This window comes from Misgurnus anguillicaudatus, chromosome 18, assembly GCF_027580225.2.
Source record: "Misgurnus anguillicaudatus chromosome 18, ASM2758022v2, whole genome shotgun sequence".
Taxonomy (NCBI): Eukaryota; Metazoa; Chordata; class Actinopteri; order Cypriniformes; family Cobitidae; genus Misgurnus; species Misgurnus anguillicaudatus.
The window spans coordinates 34,648,237-34,657,694 of NC_073354.2; the positions used below are offsets into that span (position 1 = coordinate 34,648,237).

Genomic DNA, 9,458 nt, shown 5'->3' on the forward strand with positions numbered 1-9,458 from the left:
AGATTTAAAAGAGGAACTATATTTTATGGCGTAATAGCACTTTTGGGAGTACTTCGACTCGGCGCAGTAACACCCTCCCTCTCCCATTATGAGAGTGAGAAGGGGAGCGGACTTTTCAGGCGAGTTGAAGTACTCCCAAAAGTGCTATTACGCCATAAAATATAGTTCCTCTTTTAAATCCGCTTAGAAAAGCGCTACGTTTTATTTTGTACCACCAAACCTGCTCGTATAACTACTTGTCTTAAATAGGAAAAACGTTGATGTGTTTGGTCACTTCTAACTTTATCTCTAAATGGTACCATTGAATGAATGGGGCTAAGCTAAATGCTATCGAAGCGTCGCAGAGCGCTCCAGCGCTTACGTGCACGCACACAGATGATAGAGGGATGTATCAACAATTCTTAGTTAAGGTAATGACGTGTTTTAATATTGAAAATGAGTAGACTATTCCTTTAAGAGTTATGAAAACAGCATTTAAACATGACTTATTAGGGGTATAGTCTCACAATCTCGTCTGACGGTAATAAAAGCGCGTTTCTAAGGTGCAGAGTACTGACAGATGTTCATCTGACAGGAAGTTTCGTTTTATCAGGTATGTGTGTACCATATTTTTCCACTGGCAGCACGACTAACATGGCATCTCCGGGTTCAAGGTCAGATATTATATTTCATAAAAAGCTAGTCTAGAAATGGCATAGCATTTTTTTGTGCTTTCCAAAAAAAAGAGAATCGAATCGTGGCCTTAGAACCGGGAAAATGTAATCGAACCGAGGATTTGGAGAACCGTGACACCCCTACCAATACCGTTAGCCGATTATTCAGAGTGATATCTACCGATACAGATGCCGATAGTTTGGTGGTCATATTAAGTTGCATTTACTCTTTTTTTTATTTACTCTTTCACATAATGCCCATTAATATTGAACATTAAACTAGTGATGTTTATTTACATTTCCTATACACAGAGCCGATAGTGAGAAAAATAGCTTTTTATCAACGATACCGATTAGTGGCCAATATATCGGTGCATCTCTATTAAAAGTAAGTCTGCAAAACGATTAATCTCGACTAATCGTTTGCAGAATAAAAGTTTTTGTTTACATCATATATATGTGTGTACTGTGTATAATAACTATATATATATATATATATATATATATATATATATATATATATACCCACGCATGCATGTATATAATTAAAAAAGTATTATATTATAATTATATAAATACACATAGATGCAAGTACTATATATTTAATAAATATAAATATTTTACACTATATATATATATATATATATATATATATATATATATATATATATATATATATATATATATATATATATATATATATATATATATATATATATATATATATATACCCACGCATGCATGTATATAATTAAAAAAGTATTATATTATAATTATATAAATACACATAGATGCAAGTACTATATATTTAATAAATATAAATATTTTTTATATTTAAATATGATTGATATTATATATAATTATAAATACTTTATATATACTCACACATATATTATACATGCATGTGTGAGTATTTATATATATATATATATATATATATATATATATATATATATATATATATATATATATATATATATATATATATATATATATATAATTATTATACACAGTACACACACATATATGATGTAAACAAAAACTTTTATTATGAAAAAAACGATGTGTCACAATTAATTATTTTGAGTCCTAATTAAAAGTACATCTTGATGATTTATTTTTAAGATGAAATTACAATACATTTCCAAACTGCTTAATGTTTCTATTTAATGTTTTATAAAGTAATATACAATTTTTTTTATTTTTTGTGAACCAACCTGTAAAAACCCAGGTTGGTTGAAATCAAACTTTGATGCTCCTAATCTACTAATTAGATAATAAATCTTTAGTCTGGATTTCACAACCAGGGTCACATATATGAAATTCACATGTGCCATCTTTAAATCTTAAGTTCACATCATTACTTCCTTATAATTAGGCCAAAGCGAATAAGCACCTATGTTTTCATTATGAGCTCATTCTGACTGATTCTGTTTTGTATTGACAGACATAATTAAAATGTCACCGTGTTGCCCGTCTCCTCCACCTTTCCATGCATGACTTCAGAGCTGAACCCACCCGCTGTGACTCATCAGCCCTCCGTGTCCAAGCGAGAGGAAACGTCAGCTTCCGGGACACGAGGGATCTCCTGGTTGGCAGAGGGGAAAGGTGAAAGTCAAAATCTGTTAAATCTCATTAGGTCTCATTCAATCATTATCTGCTGTCATGACACTTAAAGCAAGCACCAGGATCGGCGTTCACCTCCATGACCCCATCTGTTAACTTTCATAGCTGCTGTTTCAGAACAGCTCCGGCCAAATGAAGGTTTGCCTTAAAGGGGCATCGCTGTTCACAATCAACGCAGATTAAACAAATCCGGTTTGGCCGTTGCATTCGGTTCCAGCGTTTTATCCCTAAGGGATTAGATAATAAGGCTGTATTTATGGTCTGAATGATCCGTGTTGTCTCATTAATTTGAGAAGGACGCACGTTGTCTTGATGATGAATTGCACAGGTTAATACTCTCAGCCCCGCAAAGTAAACAACAACAACAACGCAACGGTTGTTTCCTCTGAACCGTGAACTGCCTCCACGCTTAGACCAGAAGTGATTTAATCTCCCTGTGATTAGTGGCTTGCATTATTCGAAAATCTGATAACGCTTTCATTTTGCATGTGAAAACCGCATCCAGTTGAGCTGTAAACATAGCCGAAAATCTTTTCATCTCTGAGAGGTTCCAGGTTTTCCTTAATGTGGTGGAGCTTAAATCAATAGAGGATACAGTCCCACATTAATCTTTACACTGCGTGTTTCGCAGCTTTGAAATACGAGCCACAACCACGAAGGAGACCTTGTTATGAAGTACGTTTCAGGCGAGTCTCGAGTAGGGCGGCTTAAATGTTTAACGGCCCTAAAACTCGCATCGCTCGCACGTCCCTTTTTTTCAATTTACTTCGCCCTAATGCGCTTCCTCTGTTTGCGGTCTTGCACAATCGTACTCGAGCGTGCATTGCCTTAAGGTCCGACTGACGTGAACTTTACGGTCTCTTCAAATGACTCCCTGCTGTTAGATGTTCGCTACACCCGATCGGACAGGCATGTCCCATCCCCTTCCCGGCTCGCCGGCTTTGATCTAAGATCAAATTAGACCCAGTAGCCGTCCGACTAATTGTATCACGTTATCTCCTCATTGTTCTCCGCATCCTTCATCGCGGAAAGATGGCTAAAACCTCATCTGTCACTTCATAGGGCCCCTATTAACCTCTGACCCGTCTTCCGTGTGTATGGACCCGGTTGCTCCTCACACCCAACCCTGAGCCCATTAACACATCGCTGCGGCCCAGAAAAAAACTATTTTGACGGGCTGTAATTGCAGCTAAGTGACAGTAAAGAAAAGCCGCCTTTGTGTGCGAGGCATGCCGGGCAAACCTGTCCACTTTGGGCTGAGATTTGTTTCGGATGAGATGCGAGACCCCCGTCGGGTGCACTTTCACTCGTTTGAAAGTGTGAGATAATGAGGAATGGTTTTTAGAGGACGACGACCCAATTACATGCTCCGATCAAGGATCGTATCCCTTCGAACCGACCTTTCGAAGGCCAGGGGTGCGTAATGAGTTTACATTAGCTACAGAAGGTCAAGGGCCACTAGAGGTCGTGGCATTTCCTTTAAGGCACCACACAAAGCGGCAGGTGCTGGTATGAGGTCACTCCAAATGCGAAGTGCCAGGATCCTTCATGCCTTTTGAAAATTTCCAGAAACAAGGTTGCGTTTGTTATGACAGTACGTCAAGGCAAATCGATTTTACGTGTGCCTTCCTCCAGAGAAAATAAAGCAGGTACGTTCAAGCACAGCTAAATATATACTTGCGTATATAATCGCCTCTGTTGGTTTTATTTTGCGGCCTGGGCTAAATTCAATTCCGAGGTAAAGCTCGGTTTCCTGAGGTCGCAGAGGTATGGGATACAGGATGCGTTCGTTTAAAACACGTCTTTCAAAATTTCAAGGCTTATTTATGTTTAAAAGAGTTTCCCATTTCACAGAATCCATAGTTATACGGTGATGTTACTAATAAAAGTCATCTTGTGTTTTATGTGCCGGCTGTACTTTATGACGGTTAAGATGTAAACGATAAAGTGGGCATCCCCTTCGCTTCAGTTGGAAATTCGCATTATGCGGACGGAGTCTCCCAGTAAAATGTTGTCACCGTAGTATTTTAAGGCCTGACGTCAGTCAAAGAGTCAAAGTAGCATGAGAGCCTTTTAATACAAGTCTCATAGTCTGTCATTATGAAACTGGAAACCACCTATCAGAGACGGAGCGACTGATGTGGAGAACTCTGCCTCTGTCGTCTCATTTACTTCTGCCAGCCATTTCCAAAACTACACACAGCCATAGCAATGGGTGGCCAGAGACGACGTCACCACACATCCTAGACATATGTACATGTGTATAGAGAGAGAGAGAGAGAGAGAGAGAGAGAGAGAGAGAGAGAGAGATTTTAGGGACTAATTAATGTATACCGAATTGTGCAAAAAATGTTTTTTGTGCAGTCTTTTTATTAAGACACAAAAGTAAGTGTTAAATGTTGACTTCTCTTGGCATTAAACACATCTTGAACTCTTTTGAGGAGGTTGAAGTCATCAAATAGCTATAAATGATCACTATAGCGTTACAAAAACAACAAATCTAATGGTAACATGGTGGCCTAAGTATTGCAAAGTAGTATAGATTAAATTTCAAGCAGATATGTACACATTTGTTCAAGTCTATTGCACTGGCAATTGTAGTTTCCTGACATTCACATGTCTTATATCACATTATTATATCATGTGTGACAGATTCTTATCATATCGCCATGTAAGAGGAAATAATGTATAATTTAGATAACTTAAATATCTTCTCCAAAATTGCAATGGAGGATTGGATGTTTCAGAATAAATGACTGTGATGTTTTGCATCGTGACATTATTTTGATAGTAATGAAAAACACATTTTTTAAACTCTTGCTGTAATGCATTATTATAATATAAATAATTCAGATATGATGTAAAAAAAAACTATATGTAAAGTGTAAAGCAATTAAAGGTGCAGTGTGTACATTCTAGCGGCATCTAGTGGTGATGTTGTGAATTGCAACCAACGGCTCGGTTCACTGCTCACCCCTCGCTTTTGAAACACATAGAGAAGCTACGGTAGCCGTCACCGGACAAACTTGTCATCGTCGGAGACAACTTAATAAAAAAAGTTTGTCCGTTAAGGGCTTCTGTAGAAACATGGCGGCACAAAATGGCAACTTCCATATAAGGGGACCCTCGTGTGTGTAGATAAAAACGTCTCATTCTAAGGTAATAAACACATAACGGTTCATTATGAAAGGTCTTTATACACCCCTGATAATATAGTTTGTATATTATTTTGCATTTCTGTCAAGAGATCCTTCTAAAAATTACACACTGCACCTTTTAACTAAACCTTTATAATCTACAAAAAATAACTGTATTGCTTTGCTGTATTACTGTAGCAATATAATGACAATCATAAAACATTTTGGGTAGTAATCTCACATTGAGGTCCTACAGTTTCTAAAATGTTTGAAATTGTGCTTATGCAGATTTATGATATCATTTATCAGACTCCGTTCAATTAAAAATTCTTCAAGACCAAATTAACTGACTGCTATCCACATTCATGACCTTATGCTTATATTCGGGTTCCTAAAATGTTCTTAAAAGGTTCAATAAAAAACCTTTCACATCCTAATTGCACAAAAGGTTCAAAGTAGTGGAAAAAAGATACCAACTATTAAAAAATAAAAAGAAATGCTTTTTAAGATCTAACATAAATAGATAGATACATAAATAATTTTCTTGAAGTACCACCTGAGATTTTAGGTAAATATTTGCTACGTTTGCATGTTTAACTTCAAAAGCATTTTTTTAATACGATTTAAAGTTTTTTATCAGTAGCAGTGGGGGCTGGTGACTTCTTTTTTGAGGGCGCTCGATGCGAAGTTCATGTGTGGTTCCTTATTTCAAAATATGTGTTCTGCGTGTCGAGAGATCCTGTGTGCATCACGTGTCTTGTCAAAATAAGTGCCTGCTGCAGACGCATCTAAAGGGTTTATGATAAAAGCGATGATTCATTGAATTTAATCAATTGTTTTAAGGTAAGTGGTTGCAATAAATTTATTTAAGCTACATTTAAACAAAAAAGATGAGTAACGTAAAATGAAATATAAAACTTTTGTTTAAATGTAGCTTAAATAAATTGATTGCAACCACTTACCTTAAAAAAATTTATTAAATTCAATTAATCATTTTTTTCAGTGTGCCAGATACTCGCATAATCTCATGCGTAATCAGAGTTTACAGTTAAGGGAGTGTCTTGCATGTATTTTGTAAACGTGAGCGTCTCTTTTATCATAAACGGTTTTGACGCGTGTGCAGCAGGCACTTGATGCACATGGTTCACATAACTCAACAAACACATATTTTGAAAACACAAGCAACACACATGACACTCCGAACACTTATTTTGAATTTGCGCCCCTCGGATGAGCAGTCATGAGCCGCCACTGATCAGTATTATTTTACATAATTATTATTATTTATACCTGTTATTAGACCTTCATCTGGTAATATTATTTAAAGGGACACAAGGCAAGTCTGAGTATTATTTCTCTACTTGCTCCCCCTAGTGTCTGGGAGTAAATGCTTTCTATATCTGAGACTTTACGAGACTGAAGGACACCGGGTCGGATACAGCGAACTTGCAAGTGGGGTATTCTTCCTACAGACGGTAGGGGCGGGCGAGAGAGTCTTCATTCGTCATGTAATGAGTCATTTAACCATATACCGACTTACGAAGATGATTTATTAACATAAAAATGCTGCCTTGTGTCCCTTTAATTGGTACATAAAACGTAACTGAGTTTTTTGCATGAGTTTTCAGTTTTTCTATATATTGTGTAATGTATTCCATTATAAAAAGTGAAAAGTTTTTAAAAATTACTTTAGTTGGTAACATCTAAAAAAATAAGTTGTTTCAACATAAATCTTTCTTCTAAAGTGAAATTTTAAGTTGAAAAAAAAAACCTTTTGAGGTGTTACCAATTGTAGTATATAGATTTTAATTGTAGTTGATTCAACTTTTCACTTTTTACAGTGTGTGTAATGGTCACATGACATGCAGATTAAACAAATTAAATATACATTTCCAAATACATTTAGTTTTTTATTTTAAAATAATGAACATTTTATAATTTATTAGTAATCAATAATTTTTTATCAACTCACGAACCCCCTGCAATACCCTGGTGAACCACCAGGGGTCCAAGAACTCCAAGAACTCCTGTTCTAGGGCATCACTGCGAAGAACCATTATTTTAATAAATTATTTTAGCGCATATGGCCATATAGAGATTAAAATATCTGAAACAAAGTTAATAACTCGTACACAAATGAAAACGTCATGAAGTCTCCCTAAACAGGACAAAGCAATGTCCACAAAATTTCCTTTGGGGGTTTATTTAAACAAAATAATTTCCAGTTGTTTCACAATTATGCCTGTCTGCACTCTGACAGCTCTTTTGTTTTGCTTTGTTTTGACAGAAAGCTGAAGTCCACAGGGGACGTAATGAGCGTCGTAATGAATCCTCCGGTGTTTCGTAACCTCGATAAACTCCAGTCGCTCTGTTAGGAACAGTTTAACCTCTCCCAGCATCATCTATGTTTATGAACACCTGCATGACACAGTGAGACTGTTGGCCAGTAAAAGACCTCTGACCTTTTCAAAGAGAACAGAACCAGGTCCCGGTTTGGCCCTGTTAGGAGTGGTATCACCCTATTCAATAGGCCTGTTTCTGGCCTCGCTTGCTTACTGTTCCATAAAATGTGTCTGTGAAAGGCTGCACACTTCACTGAAACAGACTGGATACTGTTAGACAACAGTGCTGTCTTTGTGAAGAAATCGTCAAAGCTGGCTCTTTCCTAACGGTCCTCCCTTTATTCTCAGTTGACAAAGCAAAGCCCCAAAGACATGTGGCTCTACGCAGGCGGCCATGTTGAAATTTCTGTGCGCTAGTACAAGTGTTTCTGGTTTTATTTTGCTTATTGTCGGGAAGTCGAATCTTGTTTTGGAACGATCTGGAGTGAGGTGATTGTTTTGTTGGCAACTTAAATACAAACTGGGTTATAGAGACAAAATATAATACAGATATACACTGACAAAAAATAGTTATTTACCAGTTTTCCAGTTTACAGGCTAAAGCTGTAATGTATAACTTTTTTGGTTAAAAATAAACAAAGTAAATGCATAAACGATGTGTGTTCAAAAACATCTTTTCCACAACTCACAGCGTTATGCTTATAATAATGATTTACAAGTTAAGATGTCTGGTCAGAATTAGGAAATGTTCATTGTTTTTTAATACATGTAAATACAGTGTTAGTACATCATTATATTTACATTAGCATTAGTCACCTGCAATTTCATGTTTCAAACAGAGATGGCGATAAAGAGGCTAACGTTAGTGGGACACTGGTTCCCTCAACAAAAAGCCTATTAATTTTCCCCATAGACTTTTGGATTATGACAAAAAATAAGCTCAACCTTTTACATGTTTTGCCCAACAAGATCTTCACAGATAAGAAGAACTTTTTGAAATCTAAATGCATTTACTATAAAAAGCTAACCTCAGGCTACAAGCAAACTACATCACAGTCTTTTGACATCAATGTCATCTCCACCAAGCTTCTGACAACTCTTTCAAACTTTATTAAAAATATTTAAAAACATGTTTCCTGATTACGAAATTGTTTTTGGGAGTTGTGCCCATGTTGCTTGTTTTTGAGATCTTCATGCATGAAGACATTCAAAGTCCCCGACAACGTCTGTCATCCCTTGTAGCAACTTGTTACCAATCTCCCTTTTCATGACATGCAAAAGCTTTTAGTTGTCCCGAGTGGGAGTATTACTGATGTGTTATATGTCATAGAATAAAACGTGAAAATATCTTGTGCTTATGTTAACCCAAGATCTTATTTAAAGCATTTAACCAAAACCACAGTAAAAACAACCCATTGATTTTGGGACAATGTAACCAGAAGTGCTAAAATGCTAACTTAATTCTGGGTTTTGCCTACAAAAATACATTAAGAGGTTATGGTTGTGCTGATGTGTAGATCGTTTGCTCGTAGATCGAGTACTCCCCCCTTTTTAACTGGGATAAATGAAACTAGATTAGAGTGAGGTGATGGGGTGGAGGATGGTGCAAAAAACTATCATGGGATAGTTGAGGTGAGGGATTGCTATTTAAAGGCACCTCTTCCTGCTGATTGGTTGGATCACATGACCATGCTCCTCTC

The 9,458-nt window shown here is 36.5% G+C and overlaps 1 long non-coding RNA gene across 1 annotated transcript; it reads left to right on the forward strand.

Annotated features, from left to right (window-relative positions):
- The first annotated feature begins 462 nt into the window (after positions 1-462).
- LOC141350350 (uncharacterized) lies at positions 463-8,936 on the forward strand. The gene is made up of 3 exons (XR_012358461.1): positions 463-592; positions 2,101-2,261; positions 7,704-8,936. It is a non-coding gene; the product is annotated as an uncharacterized lncRNA (long non-coding RNA).
- Positions 8,937-9,458: the final 522 nt, after the last annotated feature.